The following is an 18,073-nucleotide window of genomic DNA, read 5'->3' on the forward strand; positions in this document are numbered from 1 at the left end:
TAGGTGATGAACGCGTAGGTGATGAACAGCAGGACGTTGTCCAAGTTTTTGTGCTCGGAATGAACGTACACTGAAAACATGTTAGTGATCGTTCGGTTCGTGCGCTCAGTTAGCCCATTCGTCTGGGGATGGTAAGGCGAGAAATGGCGAAAATTCGATGCGCAGGAACGGAGAAGCTGCTACACGACGTCAGGGGTGAACTGGCGACCACGGTCACTGATAATAACTTTTGGGGGTCCGTGGCGGAGAACTATGGAACGCAGCATAAAAGAGGACCCATGATGCACTGTAGACGAGGGTAGGGCTGCCGTTTCGCAATACCGAGTAAGGTAGTCAACGCAAATCTGTAGTTCTGCCTGAAGGCCTGAAGCTTGCGTCATGCAGACAAGACACGCCGGTATCCGTTGCCTTGGTTACCGAAGCCTTGGGCGCAGCAGCACCAGAGCTTTACGATGAGTCGCAGTTGCTTCAACTAGCTTTCCATGCATGAGCGCCGTTCAATGTTGGCCATCCTCCTGCGACACTCCACTGTGTTTGACTTTTCACAGTCCGGCGGCCCACATTCCATCCCTCCGTCTCGAACCCTGCACAGGGTTGGCACTGGTGCTTTACATCCTATTCGCCAAAAGCCCAACCGAGTGTCACCGTCTGAACGCAAGGTTATCAATGAACAAGTGCAGGAGATGGTAACCAAAGGCGTTATACAAGAGTCTTCAAGTCCCTGGGCTACTCTAGTAATCCTTGTTCAAAAGAAGGATGGATCATGGCATTTCTGCGTGGAAAGCGAGTTGTCAGTCATGCGAAGCAACTGCGACTCGTCGTAAAGCTCTGGTGCTGCTGCGCCCAAGGCTTCGGTAACCAAGGCAACGGATACCGGCGTGTCTTGGCTGCATGACGCAACTTCAGGCCTTCAGGCAGAACTATTCTGTCTAACTATTCACTGTCCACAGTTCAGTTCTTCCATTGATGACGGAAACCATGGCATGAGGAACCAAGATGTTCTTCATGCAGTGGTTCGGTTCAACAGTCGCATCAAACACGTCGTGAGTGGTATCGGGGCAGGAAACCGGTACGCACACAGCCGAAGAAGGAGGCACGACAGTATCGCGGATAACACAGAATGCTCTCTCTCCACTGCACGAGCTTTCCACAGAGCCAGTGGTGGAACATTTGCCGACGTTGAGCTCACCTGTGTGACAGTCGACGTTAGCACCACACATCTGCAAAAAGTCGAGGCCAAGAATAACGTCGTGCGAGCACCACCATTTCCTTGTGTGCTTCTCTTCTCGTGTCCCGTCTACGTTATGCGCAGTTAACATCAGGATGGAAAAACGCCGAGCCTAAGCTGCTGTTATGGCCAACTACAGTTCTTGTAACGGCTCTCGTTGTGAGTGCTTCTCTTCTCGTGCTGTTAACATCAGGATGGAAAAGTATCAAGCCCAAGATCCTGTTCAAAGCTCATGTTCTCGAGGAAGTCGTAATATGAGCAGCGAAAATCTCAAAAGTTATCAACAACAATCGCGATCGCACCATTCGGGTGTGAAACTAAGGGGAAACTCTTCCGAAGCTAGCAAAGGACCTCCACGCATTAGTAATGTGAAAGCGTTTGTTGTCTCATGAGTGGCGTGTACAGGCGCTGTGATCAGGGCTTGTCGGCAGAGTTTGTCACCAGAGCAGGTCGGCACGAACTGTCGGTGATCCATTATAGGATAAATTAATAAAATAATATTCTTTAATGCGGTGTTGATTGCCTCAGGGCATAAAACGGTATGTAATGATAGATGAGAATCTTTAAATAAATGAGAAAAGCTTCGCTGATCTTACGAAATCGAGGAGGGAACGATGATGAGGTCCCTGTGTCCACGCGGTGTATGAAGCACTATTGCTGAGCGAAAGACCCGCTGCCGTCAGTTGCCGAATTCTTGTCGGCTTCAACACCGGGCAAACCCCAGCAGGTGGTGAATGTCGGCCTCAGGATTTCGGTTCTGTGGTGTTCGCTGGTCCCGGCAAGTAAGAAGCGATAGAACACTGCGTAGTACTTTATTGGGCAACAGCTAAGATGCGTTCTCCCGGCGGCGCTCATGCAGGTGCTCGCTTTTGTAGAGCCATGCCTGACGTCACTTGGTGCGTCATCACGCGTCTCACTCGGTGCACACGAAACGCCGGCACGCGTCTCACGCGGCTCGCACAGAACGCCGGCCCGCGTCTCACTCGCCTCGCACAGAACGCCGGCACGCGTCTCTCTCGGCTCGCACAGGACGCCGGCACGCGTCACTTCCTCCACCGCAATTTGGAGAGTCACGATGGCTGGTATCGGTCAGGCGGCTTCCTGACTCGCTGAGGGTACCGCCTCGTAGGGCTGTTTCCGCTGAACACGGGTGCAGGGCTAGTTGCGGAGACAGCGGTTGATGAGGTTGGCGGACAATCTGAGAGTTCTGGATAACAGATGTCGGTCTCCTCCCCCACCGCAAATGTTGACGGCGTGTTCGCAGCTGAGGCTAGTAGCAGATGGTCCTTGTGTCGCCTCCACATGCAGGATCCGTTGGGTGTCTGCACCTTGACCTCATAGTACACTGGCCCGGTGAGCTGCACGATAGTTTCTTTGAGCCATTTTGGTCCGCTCCTGAAATTGCGCACCAAAACCTGTTCAGCTTCTGCAAACGGCAGATTTCGTCCCAGTCCAAGCGCAAAGTTTCGAGCCACTCGCGTCCTAGAAGAGCTGATCCGCCGTAGTCTACGACGTACAACGGAAGGTCACCGACTTGATCCTTGTATCTTACGGCTGCTTTGAAGACGCCGCAGGGCTGGATAACTTCTCCTGTGTACGTTTTCAGTCGCAGTTCCGTCGGGTCCAGTCTCAGAGGCGGTCTAAGTCTCTCGAACTGCTGTCTTGGTATTACAGACACCGTAGCGCCTGTGTCTAACTCCATTCGCAAAGGTACACTTTGAATTTCGACATCGACGGTGATGGTAGGCCGGGTTTTTTGAGACAGCGTCTGGATGTTTCCTGTGTCGTCATTTTCAAGAGTGCGTATCCACTTCCATGAACTCGTTGGATACTGCTTGGAACCACGGCAGGCACGCTCAACGTGACCTTTCTTGCCGCAGTTCATGCACTTCTCTGCTATGTGCGGACAGGCCCGGGAAAAATGCTTGCCAGAGCCGCAGCGATAACACTCGAAAAAATGCTTTCTTTAGCCTGCGTCTTCAGCGCTCATTTTGTGGAAGTCATCGACAGCTTCTATAGCGTGCGCTTCCTCAACATTTTTCTTAGCTTCTTCCAAAGCGAGGGCGCGTTCAACGGCTTTTTGGAACGTCAGCGTTTTTTCTTCTGCAAATAACTATCCCTGAATGCCGGTGCGTAATAAACCGCACACAAACCTGTCACGAAGCGATTCGTCCAAAAAGGTACCGAATTCACAGGTCTGAGCTAGTTTTCTTAGCTCCGCTACGTACTGTGCGATGCTTTCATGTTGCAGCTGACATCTTCTGTGAAATTTTGCTCGCTCTCCGATCACAGACACTCTCGGGGTGAAGTGATTGCGAAGCAATTCAGTTAGCTCTTTGAACGTCATTTCTGACGGCTTATCTAGTGCGGTCAGAGATTTCAAAAGGCTGTATGACTTCGGGCCAGTGACGCTTAGCAAAGCATGCACCTTGAGGTCTTCTGGAACTTTGTTCACCGCGAAAAAGGAAATTAGGCGTTCTTCGTAAGATAGCCGGTCACTCACAGTTTCGTCCAAGGCTTCTACTTGACCAATCTGACTGGAGGCTGCCATCTCAGACGTCTTGTCGCCTTTCGTCGTAGGTGCGGTTGAATCCAGCGTTGATCTTGACTATTAGACAGTTTTAGCTGAGCGTTTTTGACGGCCAGCGGAGAGGAGCGGACGAGCGCAGACGCCACTGCGCATGCGCACGTCGCTGGGCCGGCCAGCGTTTTTACGGAGCGAAGCTTACGCCCGCTGGGAAGCCCTCTCCAGCGGAGCGATAGGCAGCGCGCGGGCGTGTATGGGTGTTCAACATGGCGGCCTCTTTTGTACATCTAAAACGCAACACTTGCCAAATAATGAACTAAAACACAGAATCTACCTTTACTAAACAGTTTCAGCGCATTATTAGCTGCCTTAATTGATATTCTTTTCACTCTAACTCGAATTGGGACCAATAGGTGGAGCAGCAGAGCAATTCGACTCTAGTCCGCTCGAGAGGACGAGCGATCCGCCCGGCTAAAACTGTTTTCTCGCGCGCGTATCCGCTGGTGTATCCGCTCGCCCGCTCCGCCCCGCTGGCCGTAAAAACGCTCAGCTAAAACTACCTATTGCCTCGGTACTTCGTTGTCCAGCTTCAGCGCTTCTTTTCTGTGTCTCGCGTTGCTTCCACCATCCTCGTCGCCAGTTGTGGTGTTCGCGGGTCTCGGCAAGTAAGAAGCGATAAGAAGCGATAGAACACTGCGTAGTACTTTATTGGGCAACAGCTAAGCTGCGTTCTCCCGGCGGCGCTCATGCAGGTGCTCGCTTTTGTAGAGCCACGCCTGACGTCACTTGGCGCGTCATTACGCGTTTCACTCGGTCCACACGAAACGCCGGCACGCGTCTCACACGGCTCGCACAGAACGCCGGCCCGCGTCTCACTCGCCTCGCACAGAACGCCGGCACGCGTCAGGTTCTTTGATTAGTTAGGTCTTTAAGGGGATTGATACATAGTAAATAATCAGTTGAAATAATCACTCACTTTTCAAATTAAGTGGTAATTTATAGCAACCTCTCAAATGCCTAATTACCTATTTAATTAAACAAGTTCCATGACCTTTAGTTAGGTCACAAAATGGTTAAATTGGTAATTAAAATATTGACCGAAGTAGTTTTCCAAATTACTGAATTACCTCATACATTCATCGTCAATTTATCGAAGTGCTGATTTAATATGAATTAGGTAATAATAAACTAAATAATTAGTACTTTTGTGGGCTTAGTAGACGCTCTAGCAACGGGACCCATGTCTTCGGATGCGGTAGAACCGAATTAAGCTACAGCGAGAACACTGCTTAAAAACGGCAAAGGTGTAATTAACGAACACGCAGCGACATAATCGGCAGCAGTAAGAAAAATGGTTTCGCATTACTGCTCCTAAGCATACTTGTGTGCCCCCTTAGAGTTTTTGATCAAAGAACAGCAAGATTAGTTTGGCACAACGCTTCTCTCCTTATATCAGCCTTAAAGCACTGCCTTTCCGCATGAAGCAATTGTTTAATGTCAATAGGCGGTTATTCTAGAAACACATTCCGGTGGCTGTTGTGAACACCCTCGTATTACCGTGAAACTCTACTCGAGTCTGCCGTAGGTAATGAGGTAATGTACAGTCGTCCCATGGACACAGTCTGTTTCCTTTCGGGTAAATATTCTAAGAAGGCGCACCCCAACTTCGACTGGCGCTCGTGCATGACGCCGTTTCTTTACCAACGGCAAATGCGAGCGCCGCAGCATGCTTGCATCGGCCGTCCACGCTGGCTTTCCAGCTGCATTTTGCTTCAGTTATGTTCCTTGTTGCGTCCAACTGCATGCTGGCAGTGATACGGCATGTACATAAAATCTATTTTGTGCATTACAATGGTTATTGAAGGAGTGAAGTTGCACTCACTTCTAGGTCCACATCGTAGCTTGACGCATTCAGCTTTGTCTGCAGTATGCACTTAGGTTTGGTTTGGTTTATGGGGTTTAACGTCCCAAAGCGACTAAGGCTATGAGAGACGCCGTAGTGGAGGGCTCCGGAAATTTCGACCACCTGGGGTTCTTTAACGTGCTCTGACATCGCACAGTACACGGGCCTCTAGAATTTCTCCTCCAAAGAAATTCCAGCCGCCGCGGCCGGGATCGAACCCGCGCCTTTTGGGTCAGCAGCCGAGCACCATAACCGCTGAGCCACCGCGGCGGCAGTATGCACTTAGGGAATATGTGCGCGACCACACCTTGGCACTCGCGCTGGTCGTACACATGGCTTGCCTCGTAAAGGCTCTTCCCTTTTTCGAGATTGCCTGCTGGAAAAGACTGCGTGCGATTAGCTAAGCTATGAAAGCCGCACCGCAGAACGACGGGTAGAGCCATTCTTGCCGAGCGCAACCGGCTACGCCACTCCCTCCTCATTCCTGTGACCAGCGTTTTGCCACGGGCGGCGCTGTACCGCTGAGGGGACGACGGAAAAGGGACGATAGAAAGAAGGCTACAAGAAAGTAATCTAGGCTATAATCTGTCGTACAGATTAGGCGGAAATGTAGTTGAGCAGTGACTTCCGGGTTTAATGTATACGGACGATATGGTACTGTTAGCAGATAGCCAGGAAGATTTACAAACTTTGGTTAATTGTTGTGGAGACGAAGGAGACACTCTAGGTTTCAGTTTCAAGTCAGGTGTGATGATTTTCAACGGTACAACTGATCAGGTGCTTACAATACAAGGCCACGAAATACCCAAAGTGGCCGAATACAAATACCTCGGGATATGGCTAAACGAAGGACAGATATACACGGAAAAGCATGAAGAGTCTCTTAGGGCAAAAGGACGAAGAGACGCCGGGATAATGAAACATAGGGCATTATGGGGGTACAACAAATATGAAGTACTGAGAGGTATTTGGAAAGGAATAATGGTGCCAGGGGTTACTTTCGGCAATGGTTTGGTTTAGTTTATGGGGTTTAACGTCCCAAAGCGACTAAGGCTATGAGAGACGCCGTAGTGGAGGGCTCCGGAAATTTCGACCACCTGGGGTTCTTTAACGTGCACTGACATCGCACAGTACACGGGCCTCTAGAATTTCTCGTCCAAAGAAATTCTAGCCGCCGCGGCCGGGATCGAACCCGCGTCTTTCGGGACAGCAGCCGAGCACCGTAACCGCTGAGCCACCGCGGCGGCACTTTCGGCAATACGGTTCTCTGCTTAAGGGCAGAAGTTCAGTCGAGATTAGATGTAAATCAGAGAGCTGTTGGAAGAATAGCACTAGGTGCCCACGGCAAAACCACAAACGAGGCAGTATAAGGGGATATGGGCTGGGCATCGTTCGAAGCACGGGAAGCTAAGAGTAAAATACTGTATGAAGAACGCCTGAGGAAATTGGACGGTAACAGTTGGGCAGCTAAGGTATTTAAATACTTATACAGAAAGAGAGTTGACTCACAGTGCCGGAAAAGAACTAGGAAACTAACCAGTAAGTATGCCGGTCATGAGGACGGAGAAAGAAAGAGCATTAAACGACAGGTTAAAAACGCGGAAGTTAAAAATATTAATTTAATGAAAAAAAAAACATAGTGTAGAACTATATCGATACTGGAAAAGGCAGATCAGGAAAGAATTTTTCTGTGATAACTCAAGAGGCAGTGCCCTACTTTTTGAAGCAAAGTCAGGGTATCTTAGAACGCGCAGCTACAAAAAGAAATTTAACGAAGAAGATGACACATGTGCAGTGTGTGGTAGATCTGTGGAAACAATTGAACACCTCATAATCAAATGTGATGGTATCCATCCGGATGTCGATGCAGGCACAGTGACTCTTCCTGAGGCCCTAGGGTTTAAAGGTAACAATGGTCATGTAAATAAATCCGCAGTGGAAGTTAGCAAAAAGCGATTGGAGGATTGGTGGCTGAAATGCAGAGATGTGACATAAGGTTAGAAGTGTAGGAAACCGTAGGTAAAGAAGATGGCAAATCTTAATGAGAATTCACAACACAGTTCAACAAAAATAAAGAAAGAAAAGCTGAGCATGGTGGCTATTGCCACCACCCCGTTTCAAAGGGGGCGCTCCTATCCATCCATCCATGCATCCATCGACGGTGGTGTCATACAATGGCCGCCAGGTACCTAGTATTAAGGTATTACTCACGTTACCTCGTTAACTGTGCACCTCGTCTCGTAGTAAAATAAAGATATGTTCGATTTCTGTAACTCCTTGAGCAGCGGATGGAGTTAGCAGACGCGATGCGAGCTGCACCAGGCAGCAGCAGCGAAGCGGCTATGGGAGGAAATTTGCTTGTATCGCAGTTATTAATTCTGCCAACAACCTGGTATTGGCCAACGATCCTCAGAAAAGATAAATTTTTGACGTTCACCTATCCCAGGGCTTATGAGCGCGAACAAACAATACCAGCGCATTCTTCTGACGCCGGCATCCAGGCTGGCAAGCAACGCGTTCGTCTCCTCCTCTTTCTGGTCCTGTTGTTTGTCCCCAAGCAACGCGCTACTACGTCTCTGGCGCTCTCCGCGTTCGCATTCTGCCGATGCGACGCGGAGCGGTAACAACTACCCGTCGACCAGGTTGGACGCAGGCGGCGAGCTGCTATCGGTCGTTGCTATTCCGTTCTCTGCGGCGCGTCGTGTGCCCGGCAAGTAGCAGTTGTGTGGATCAAGAGCCTGCAGCACAACCTCTGCACCGTGAGCCTCCCTTATCTCCGTCGCAAGGGGTGGGTTGACTCGCAACTTCCTCTTTCACGCTTTGGGGAAAGCGTTTTCTGCAGGGTCTGAGAACGGAGCCGGTTTACTGTCGCCGGACGCGCCTCGACAGTTGTTGACTAGTTCATATACGGTCTTGTTGTAGACCGAGAGTCGTCGTAGAGTTGGGCTCACCTTGCTCAGCTCGATCCCCTGACTCAACCCGCCACTGTCGGGTCCATGCCGACAAGGCTAGAGCCTGAGATACTGGAGCTACAGACGATATAGGAGTACAACCGAAACCTATCTCAGGTCAATGACCGATGTCTGACCATGTACAGTACCTTAACACAGTGTGTGTGGAAATCATTGACACACTTGTTTTTTACTTTCTGACTTAAATATGAATCTATTAGGGCAAACAAGAGCTAAAGATTTGTCTACGAGAAAAGTTGTCTACGTTTCTGAAAGTCTTAAGATCACGTAGTCGAGTAAGGCAGCCGACGGCGTCGCATGGTCGCTTTATGAGCGCAAAAAGGCAACGGTTTCAAAAGGGCTTTATTAAATGCAGACTGAGTATTGCGCTGAAATATTTAGGCATCACCACATCTAATGTTTATTGAAGCAATAAGAATTAGAACCGGAGTGACCTCTTCGCGCACTTTAGCGTGCGTTACCAGACGCCTTAAAGCGGGGGGGGGGGGGGGATAGCGGTCTCGGACTCAAAGGAGATGCCCTCGACTCAGCGTGGCAAGCTCAGCGGAGACCAGCTACCAAGTGACAAGAGGTTTTTGGGCGTTTGGTGCCCAGATTTCGCCGGTCGCAAGCCAGAGGATGGGTCGGAGCCAGATTCATAAACTAAAGTTTATACAGCAAAGAGACGATACAGAGGATTTCGCAATCACTATTACAAGCATATACAAAGTGATTAACAAAACAATGCAGCTCTTACAAAGTAACACTCGAGAGAGATTACAATACAAACGAAATATTGCACCTAAAGCGCACTAACGCAAGAGAGAGAAACAAACAGAATTTGTTCACAGGGAACTGCGACAGTCCGATGACCAGAGGTTCACGACGCTGCCGTCCCGCAGACTGGCCCGCGCTGCCTCGTTGGTCCGTGGCTGGGGCGAGTGGTGTCGGGAGTCGAGCGGGTACCCTTCGATGGAGCTTAAACGGTGGCTCGGGCTAGTCGACAGCGGTCAACGCCTTTCTTATATAGGCTTGCTCCACGTCTGTCTGTTCTTCGCGCCAAGGCAGGCAGGCAGGCACACAAACAGTATCGGCTGTGCAGTCTCCCTCTCGTTCTCGCGCCGGGCGAGCGTCCCTATTGGTCAATCGCTGTGGCGGGCTTCGAGGAGCTTTCAGATGTTTCTGGTCTGGCGCCGCCGCCGCCGACGCGCGAGCGAAGAGGGGGGCACCTCTTAGCACACTCAAGGCTACGCCTTCTCCACCAACATCGAGTAGAAACGACTCCCAAATTCTATAAGGTTCTGACGCAATTCCTTGGCTGTCTTTGAGGCAGGTGGTTAAAAAAACCTTATTGTGCACAAAGGATTACCTATTCTACCCGTTTACAAAGGCAGCAGTGAAACTGTTAAAGTAGGGAAACAATCTGTAGCACAATCTGTTGTGTCTAAAAGAAACCTTTCACCATCAGCCTAACTATATATGTCTGCTGCTCGAAAAAGGCCCAGTATTTATTTCAACCCTATCATGTGCGCACACTACCGCTTCATCCGCACTTTTGAACGTTTCAAAATTAAATGGCAAAATTAATGTAAGAAACGCACCTGTTGCCACTTTGCAAAGCTTTAAGCTTACAAAGGCCTTCTTGCCCTCACGTCCGTGGACGCTGTACAGCCTCTGGACCTCCACACCCATTATGGCCGTCATAGTATTTCCTCCTACTTCTTTCAACGTTTTGCCGCCCAGGCACATCAGCTGATTCCGCTGAAAGAAAATTCACATTCAAGCAATTGTTATTTGGCATAAAAGAGCATTAATGACGACTTATTAACACTGAAAGCATGTTATAAGAAAGTATTAGTGTGGTCACTTATGAGCTCAGATGAATGGATGCAAATTTATTAGTCATGCCTAAGGCAGCCTAACCTTGCTAGTAATTGTACTGAAAAGCTGGGGCAAAGCAAATATACGTCGAGTTAGGTTAGCAAGAGCCCTCTGTAGAAAGACTTTCTAAATATTTTCATTGTTTAAATAACTGATTTGATCAACTTATTTTACTCATCCATGCCAGTTACTGTCACTGGAACTTTGGTGCCCCAGCTGTTTTCTCAACACTGCACCACCCAGTGGCCAGTTGCAACCAACGTGATCAGGCACAGCCATAAATGGCACACATGCTTGTGTAAATGACTGAATGGGGTGCTTCCCAAACAGTTGACTGATTTGTTTATCTAGGTTTTTCGATATTAATGTACTAAAGTCCTACACTATAAGTGGAAGATTTCACGCGAAGGACTAAGCAGCAGAAACAAAAAGCTACGAGCCGTGCCATTTTGCCAACTGTATTTTGCTGCACCATTCGCTCTATCGCTTGGTTCTAGATTCCAGAAAAAAATTCTCACATAACCGAAAAATTCACATCACCCAAAATACACCTGCTTGCCGTCCATGCTACCCGTTTTTCTAAATTGTTCTTCTCTCATGCGCGTGCTCTGTCTAATCATTGTCACTACACGGTACAAAGAGGAAGCCATTCTTGCCATGGCCACAAAATGGTTTGGGTCTCCCTGCCACTGATCTACACAGTGGAGCACTCGTGACAGCCTTGGATATCAGAGAAATATGTGGCCTGTTCCAATAGGCAATATGAAGCAACTCCATGAATTTACGTTTTCGCTCCTGTCAAACCAGGTGAAATCTTTGGATCTGTGCAGCGAGCTTCATTGCACAAATCCAAAATTCTGAGGCCAGGAAGGAAGTGGCGAATATCTGCATCTGTAGAGTTGCTCCAAATCGCCGACTAGAACACACCATTAGAAAGTGAGAAGAAAGAATCTTCTTGCCTTACAAAATTTCAGCTTGATGGGCATTTTGAATGCTCCACTATATGGATGAAAAGCACAGCTCTTACCTGATGGGAGTTATACATTTCCTTGCTGTACTGTAACAAGTATACTTACATGAAAGATTTCAGTTAGGAGTAAGAACGTATACTACATGAAAGATTTCAGTTAGGAGTAAGAACACAAAAATAATGCCACAGTAACCTTTTAAAGATCCATTCCTTTCACACGCCATTTCACTAAGAACTTAGACATGAATCACATAGTGATTGCATGGAATGCACCTACTTTTTTAGTTGGTAAAGAGTGCATACCGCATCGCCTGCCTCGAGTGGCGCTCACGTAAATTTGGCTCGTTGCGCTGGTTGGTCCGGAGTGCATACCGCATCGCCTGCCTATCCTCTTTCCTCTCTTCCCGGCGCCGTCAGGACGCCGTTTGTGTTTGTGATGTTTGTTTTTTCGCGAGTGCGGCGTGTCGATTCATCAGCGGCGGTGGCAGGAAGCACAGCGAAGTGTGTGTTGCGCGAGCGATCTGAGCGGACATGTGTAAGACAGTGCGGGCCCTTTGAAGTGCGCGAACAAGAGTTGTAACTGTAATACATCCGTTGTTTATTCTCACTAATGTATGTGTGCGTCGAGTGTCCTTACTCGCTCCCCTTTCCTTTTTTCTGTCATCTTTAACATAATCTCCAGGCCAACCAAGTACAAGGTACAAGGTGCTGTGATTAATTTCCGTGAAACTAGCCCAGGTCCTTGCTCCTCCGGCCAACAGTTGGAGTCCTAAAGGTTAAACAAATAAGGGGGCTTGTGGAATGAACATTAGCAAACAGCCTAGACCTATACAAGAAAGCATGAAGTGAAAGAAAAAGTGTCAGCTGCAAAGCGTGCTTACCAAAACTTGAGAAGTTGAGCGGGCAAGGAGGTCCTCTGAAAACCACTTTTGAACAGCCTGTACCAAAAATTAAATGTACAAAGTGAAGCAGGGACAACGCCAGCTGTGCATGGTGCAATGGTCTGCCAAAAAATAAAAGCGGCCATGCCTGCAAAGCCGTAGTACTTCATTGCACTGTCAAACAGCCTGCGCACATACAGAGCAGCAACACTGAGTAAACGACCTCATTGCCGGGGCTCTCAATCGTAATGAAACAAAAGCTTGACAAGTCAGTGCAGTAACACATCCGGAATGTCAAGATTCTCTCATTTCCTTTTTATACTATGGGTGAATAATCAACCACAGACCTCAGGAAAATCACAAAGCTTGCAGAAGCTAGGCATATAAAAGGCCACATAGCAGAAAAAATAGCTCAGGGCAGTTCCGCACAAATGAACCAAAATCAGGCAATCACAGTTTCTATACACAGTATTCTCCCATATTTTCATCAAGACCTGCAACAAAAACAGTCGGCAGCTATATTGCTTCAGTGCTTTGCTTGGTTTACGCATGCAGTCATTGAATGTCATGAAACCGATACAACTTCCGCTTCATGATTACTTGTAAATTGTGAGGTTTACCGTCCCGAAACGACAAACTGACTTTGAGGAACGCCGTAGTGGAAGTCGCCGGGTCAATCTGGACCACCAGCGGTTCTTTAAGATATGGTGACTTCGCACAGCACGCGTACGTTTTTGTATTTCGATTCTATCGACATACGGCCCCCGCGGCCGGCATCGATAAACCTGCGACCTTGCGATCAGCAGCCGAACGCCAATGCCACACAGCCATCACGACAGGCTTCATGTTTACTTCATGACACTTAATACTGCCGAGTCCTTTCCCCAGTTAAGACGGCAATCACAGCAAGGAGAATTGGAGCACACAGGTGGCCAGAAGAGAGTCTTGAATAAAATCCTGCCAGAATGCAATAGAGCACAGACTTTAATCAATGCGTAGGAAAAAAATTCGCGCCTTATCAACCTACGTTCAAACAAGGCTGGTTGGTTTGAAGCTTTGTCACGTTCACCTTGTCACCGCCTTGGTAAAGAAAGCAACTCGCATGCGAGAGCAGCCTAGCTGTATCCACTTAACAAAAGCTCAAATAGCACTTTGGTATGTAAAGCACTGGCTGATACTGCTTTGTGATTTGTAAACCGAAGGAGTGACACACTAGCCGACCGTTCAATCAGGCGCATTAGTGGCTTAGCTACAGCAAGGCCGATACTTTCACCACACAAGAGAAATGGAAGGTTACTTACTTTTACGAAAAAAGAGGCTCACACCTCAGTGCAACACTGGTAGTAAACGATATCACAGAAAAAGGGGAAACTGCGAACTGCAGCGGCGTGAAGTGCCAACCAGCGCGGAACAAACAACGCAGCGAAACGTTCGCAGAATCCACTTCGCGCGCGTAGCTATCGCTAGCGTCTGCAACGCCAAATGGCCAAATGAAGTACTAAATTTCTAAACATAAAAATAAACAAATAATAAAAAAAACTGAATTTCATACTTTCATGTTAGACTAAGCACTTACAGTTTGCATTAAGATTTATTTCTGCTTGAAACGGTTAAAACCACGTTGGCAAACTAGCCTGCATCGCCACCGTGCGCAGCGACACTGTGGCGACTCAAGAAAGATTATTCCCTCCAAGATCCGCCGCCCCGAAGCGAGCGTGCGCGCATGCGTGCGCGGGTAATCTGGGAGGCCATGAACAGATGGCGTGCGAGCGAGGTCGGCGAAGGCGGCGGGAAGGCGACAATGGCAGCGTACCATGCCGCATGCGCTGCGCCTGTCAACCCGCGCGCTTCCGTCGGCTAGCCGTGGCGTAACAGAGGCGTTCTCAACATGAAGCAAATTTTTTCACTCGCCTAACTACTGTCGGCTTTCAGAGCCATTATATGTTACCTACATCCAGCCAATTATGAGTCGCGGGTTAGCTGTACTCGATGTGGAACGTGATTCGGGCTCCGTAGGAGAAAACGCGCTTTCAGTGTTCGAGTACAAAGAGCGGTTTTTGCACCGGCGCGCCTGCTCTTCGAAACGTCAAGCTTTCGCTCCCTCCTTTATCACTTTCCTTTTTCCACTGAGATATGTGAGATAGATACTGCTCCACTCCCTTTCCTTAAAACCATTTTTTTTGCGGCCCATTTCCACTAGCAGATTGCAGTATATGTTGACTGTTGTACAGACCTCTGAGGCTGTACTACAGAAGCGTTCAGTGCTAAACTGGGAACACAGAGTCAAATTTGGAGTCGGTGTTTAATTTGAACTCATCAGCAGAAACAACTTAATTTCTGCCACTTGAGAGGCAGAATGTTTCGGTTTTCTCAGCAAGAAATTTTTTTTCTACCAGACAAACATTCACAGTGGAAAAATAATTAAAGTGAATAAAGGAAGGTCCCTACCTCTTTCACACTCGTTCGTCTGAGCCATGCTGTGGGGCGAAGGGATGGAGAAGGGAGTGAAAGAAGGAAGAAGGGCTGGGAAGAATTTTGACCAGAATGAGCCAATAATTCTGTTTTGCAGGCCTTGACTTTCGATAAAGTTGTCCCCAGTACAAGAGGATTGTTATCCCATTTACACATTCATATAACAGAAGACACAAAAATTGCAATTTTCATATTTCCGAATGAATCCAAGACTTATTTTTACAAGAACTCGAAAGCGCTTCAATTCTCAGTGATCAACTTCATGTTTTTGTTGTGGTTGATTCCATGACTGCATAGTCACTGATGGACAACAGTTGGGCAAAGCATGTAGCCACAGCCACTGGGGCCCAAGATTGCAGTATTATATCAAAAGAGCAGCAGCTTTAGATCTTAGTTCTTTGTCTCTTGCACCATACTCACGAGGCAGTGAATAATGTGTCGTGGGAGTGGGTCTGATAAGAAATTATGCTAAATTTACAGTCTAGGACGGAAGCTCTCAGTTCTGAAATGTCAATAACTGCTCTACAGTTGCAGGGATTGGGGAATAAACAGGTCTGGTATATTGCTACTGGCATGTAGGTTAAGATTAAGAGCAAGTATACATTGGCACACTTTAGTTTCCTTCATATCTTTGGCTCAGTTTTTCTGCTGCCTGCTTAACCATGCAATTAGTGCTTCAAGGTACAGTACACCATTCAGCGTTTACTTCGAGAACAGTAAGTGGCAATGCACATTTATTATACAACAGGAAGACTCGGAGTGACGTGCAGGTGGTGCCCTGTGGCTTACCTGTGCCTTGCCACCGACCGACTCATTTGCAGAGGGTGTGATGTGCACACCAAACCGTCGAGGGATTTTTGGGACTCGGTGTGTTGACAGTGGTGCGTCGGACAGCGGAGCGCCGCGCGTGCTATAGCCCCGCGTTGCGCGCGTGCACGTGCGAATGGTGTGTACGAGGCGGGCACGAGGAGCGGAGAGCTGACGGGTCAGTAAATCGAGGTGTGAAGGAAGACACCGCAGCAGAAATCTGGTCATTCAAGCGTGGAGGTGGCAGCCGTCGGCCGTTGGGTCCGTGCCGCCGGAGACGAATTCCCTTGGATCTCCCACGCATGCCTACTGCGTCCCTTTCAAGTTTGGAAGTGGCAGTCGATGCATTCAGGGTCCGTGCTGATGAAAATTCGTCCGAACCCGGGACCACCGCCTGTCCAGGGCGCAATCTAACTGAGCTAACCACGAACGCTGGCAGATCCGATGGTAGGGCGAGTGCTAATTGATCTTCAACTCGAAATGGGAGCGGTGTTGGAATGTATGCATGCATGGTAGCTAGCCGGATTGACACCGCGCGCTTCCCACATATTTCTTCAAAGCGAAAAACAGCTAGATTTGAAACCACTTTCCAAATGTATGTTCGGCGACCTTTGCATTATCGATGAAACAGCCTGATTTGTTACTGCTCGGCAGATTGAGTGATACCAGGGTGTCTCACTGATTGTATATGGATCCTGTGGTGTAAGCCGGAAATTTAATTAATGTTTGGTTTGGTTTGGTTTATGGGGTTTAACGTCCCAAAGCGACTAAGGCTATGAGAGACGCCGTAGTGAAGGGCTCCGGAAATTTCGACCACCTGGGGTTCTTTAACGTGCACTGACATCGCACAGTACACGGGCCTCTAGAATTTCTCCTCCAAAGAAATTCTAGCCGCCGCGGCCGGGATCGAACCCGCGTCTTTCGGGTCAGCAGCCGAGCACCATAACCGCTGAGCCACCGCGGCGGCAATTTAATTAATGTATGTTGCCGAAATATACATTCGATGGCCATTTGTATATCTAAAAAATAAACTTGTGGTTTTGCCCCTGCACCATGCCGAATTAAACCACACGTACGCTACTCTTCCAGACTAGCTCAGGCCTATTGGTCAGGAAAGGGGACGCCGCCTATTAATATCTGAGAATTTTCCAAGCGTTTAACGCTGAATACATGAACTGATATATCACATATACAATACGGTTATGGTTGAGACACATGCAGGTATTGTGGCTGTCGCCTCATCGGCGTGTTGTGCTGCAGATCTGCTGAAGACAAGTTAATTGGGTGGCCGCATATGACCGCGTAGTACGTATATTGATCACGAACGCGTACGTTGCTGTCCGCGAATGGACAAGAGTGCAACTCGACTGGGGCAGCTCCATTGCTGCAGCTTTCAAATTCGTTTGGAAATCGCCGTCGCGGATATATTCGTCAGGTCCGAATGCCAGTTGAATTCCCAAATTCCGTTCGACTCAATGGTCATTTAATAGAAATTAATCTACGTGGTAATAATGGGGGAAATATACACCAGCTCTCGTTATACGTACTGCACATATTATTCGCTTTAGGATCATCTCCTTTAATCTCTCTCGATGTTGCTCAGGCAATAGAACATGAGACAATTAAATTTGGGCTTCATAACAATATTCTTAGTATTGCGGCAACAGATTTTGCGACAACAGCTTTTAACATCGGCGAGGCGTACGTTGGAAGAACGGAGGTCAATGGGGGCCAACGTGCCCAGTTTCCAAAATCGGCGAGGCCTACATTGGAAGAACAGAGGCCATCTGGGGTCAACGTGGGCAGTTTTCAAAATCGGTGAGGCCTACGTTGGAAGAACGGAGGTCAAGGTGGACCAACGTGCCCAGTTTTCAAAATCGGTGTGGCCTACGTTGGAAGAACGGAGGTCAAGGTGGGCCAATGTGTCCAGTTTTCATAATGGGCGAGGCCTACGTTGGAAGAACACAGGTCAACAGGGGCACACGTGGCCAGTTTTAAAAATCGGTGAGGCCTACGTTGGAAGAACAGAGGTCAAGGTGGGCCAATGTGACCAGTTATCAAAATGGGCGAGGCCTACGTTGGAAGAACACAGGTCAACAGGGGCCAACGTGGCCAGTTTTAAAAATCGGTGAGGCCTACGTTGACAGAACGGAGGTAAAGGTGGGCCAACGTGGCCAATTTTCGAAATCGTCGAGGCCTATGTTGGAAGAACGCAGGTGAACGTGGGCCAATGTAGTAAGCTTTTTTAAATGGCACCACCATTGTTGGTCGAATGTGGGGAACCTTGGGCCTATATTGAGAAGGCGGTGAATTGGCTTGACCGATGTTGGCATATTACTCGATATTCTGGACCTATGTAGGGCCACTCAGTGCCAACGACCTCCCAATATTGGACCAGTGTTCTGTGCTGCATGGGAAACCTTTCGGCGAGCCGCATTGCTTTTTGCGGACGG

At 48.5% G+C, this 18,073-nt stretch overlaps 1 protein-coding gene and 1 pseudogene across 6 annotated transcripts in view; one reads left to right on the forward strand and one right to left on the reverse strand.

The window, feature by feature from the left end:
- The window catches only part of sli (slit guidance ligand), a 567,521-nt gene that overhangs the window by 169,268 nt on the left and 380,180 nt on the right, over positions 1–18,073 (forward strand). The window lies entirely within an intron of this gene.
- On the reverse strand, positions 2,499–3,218 carry LOC149349300 (uncharacterized; annotated as a pseudogene).

Source organism: Amblyomma mixtum, chromosome 3 (assembly GCF_055824585.1).
Source record: "Amblyomma mixtum isolate Tamu chromosome 3, ASM5582458v1, whole genome shotgun sequence".
In the NCBI taxonomy this organism is placed as follows: Eukaryota; Metazoa; Arthropoda; class Arachnida; order Ixodida; family Ixodidae; genus Amblyomma; species Amblyomma mixtum.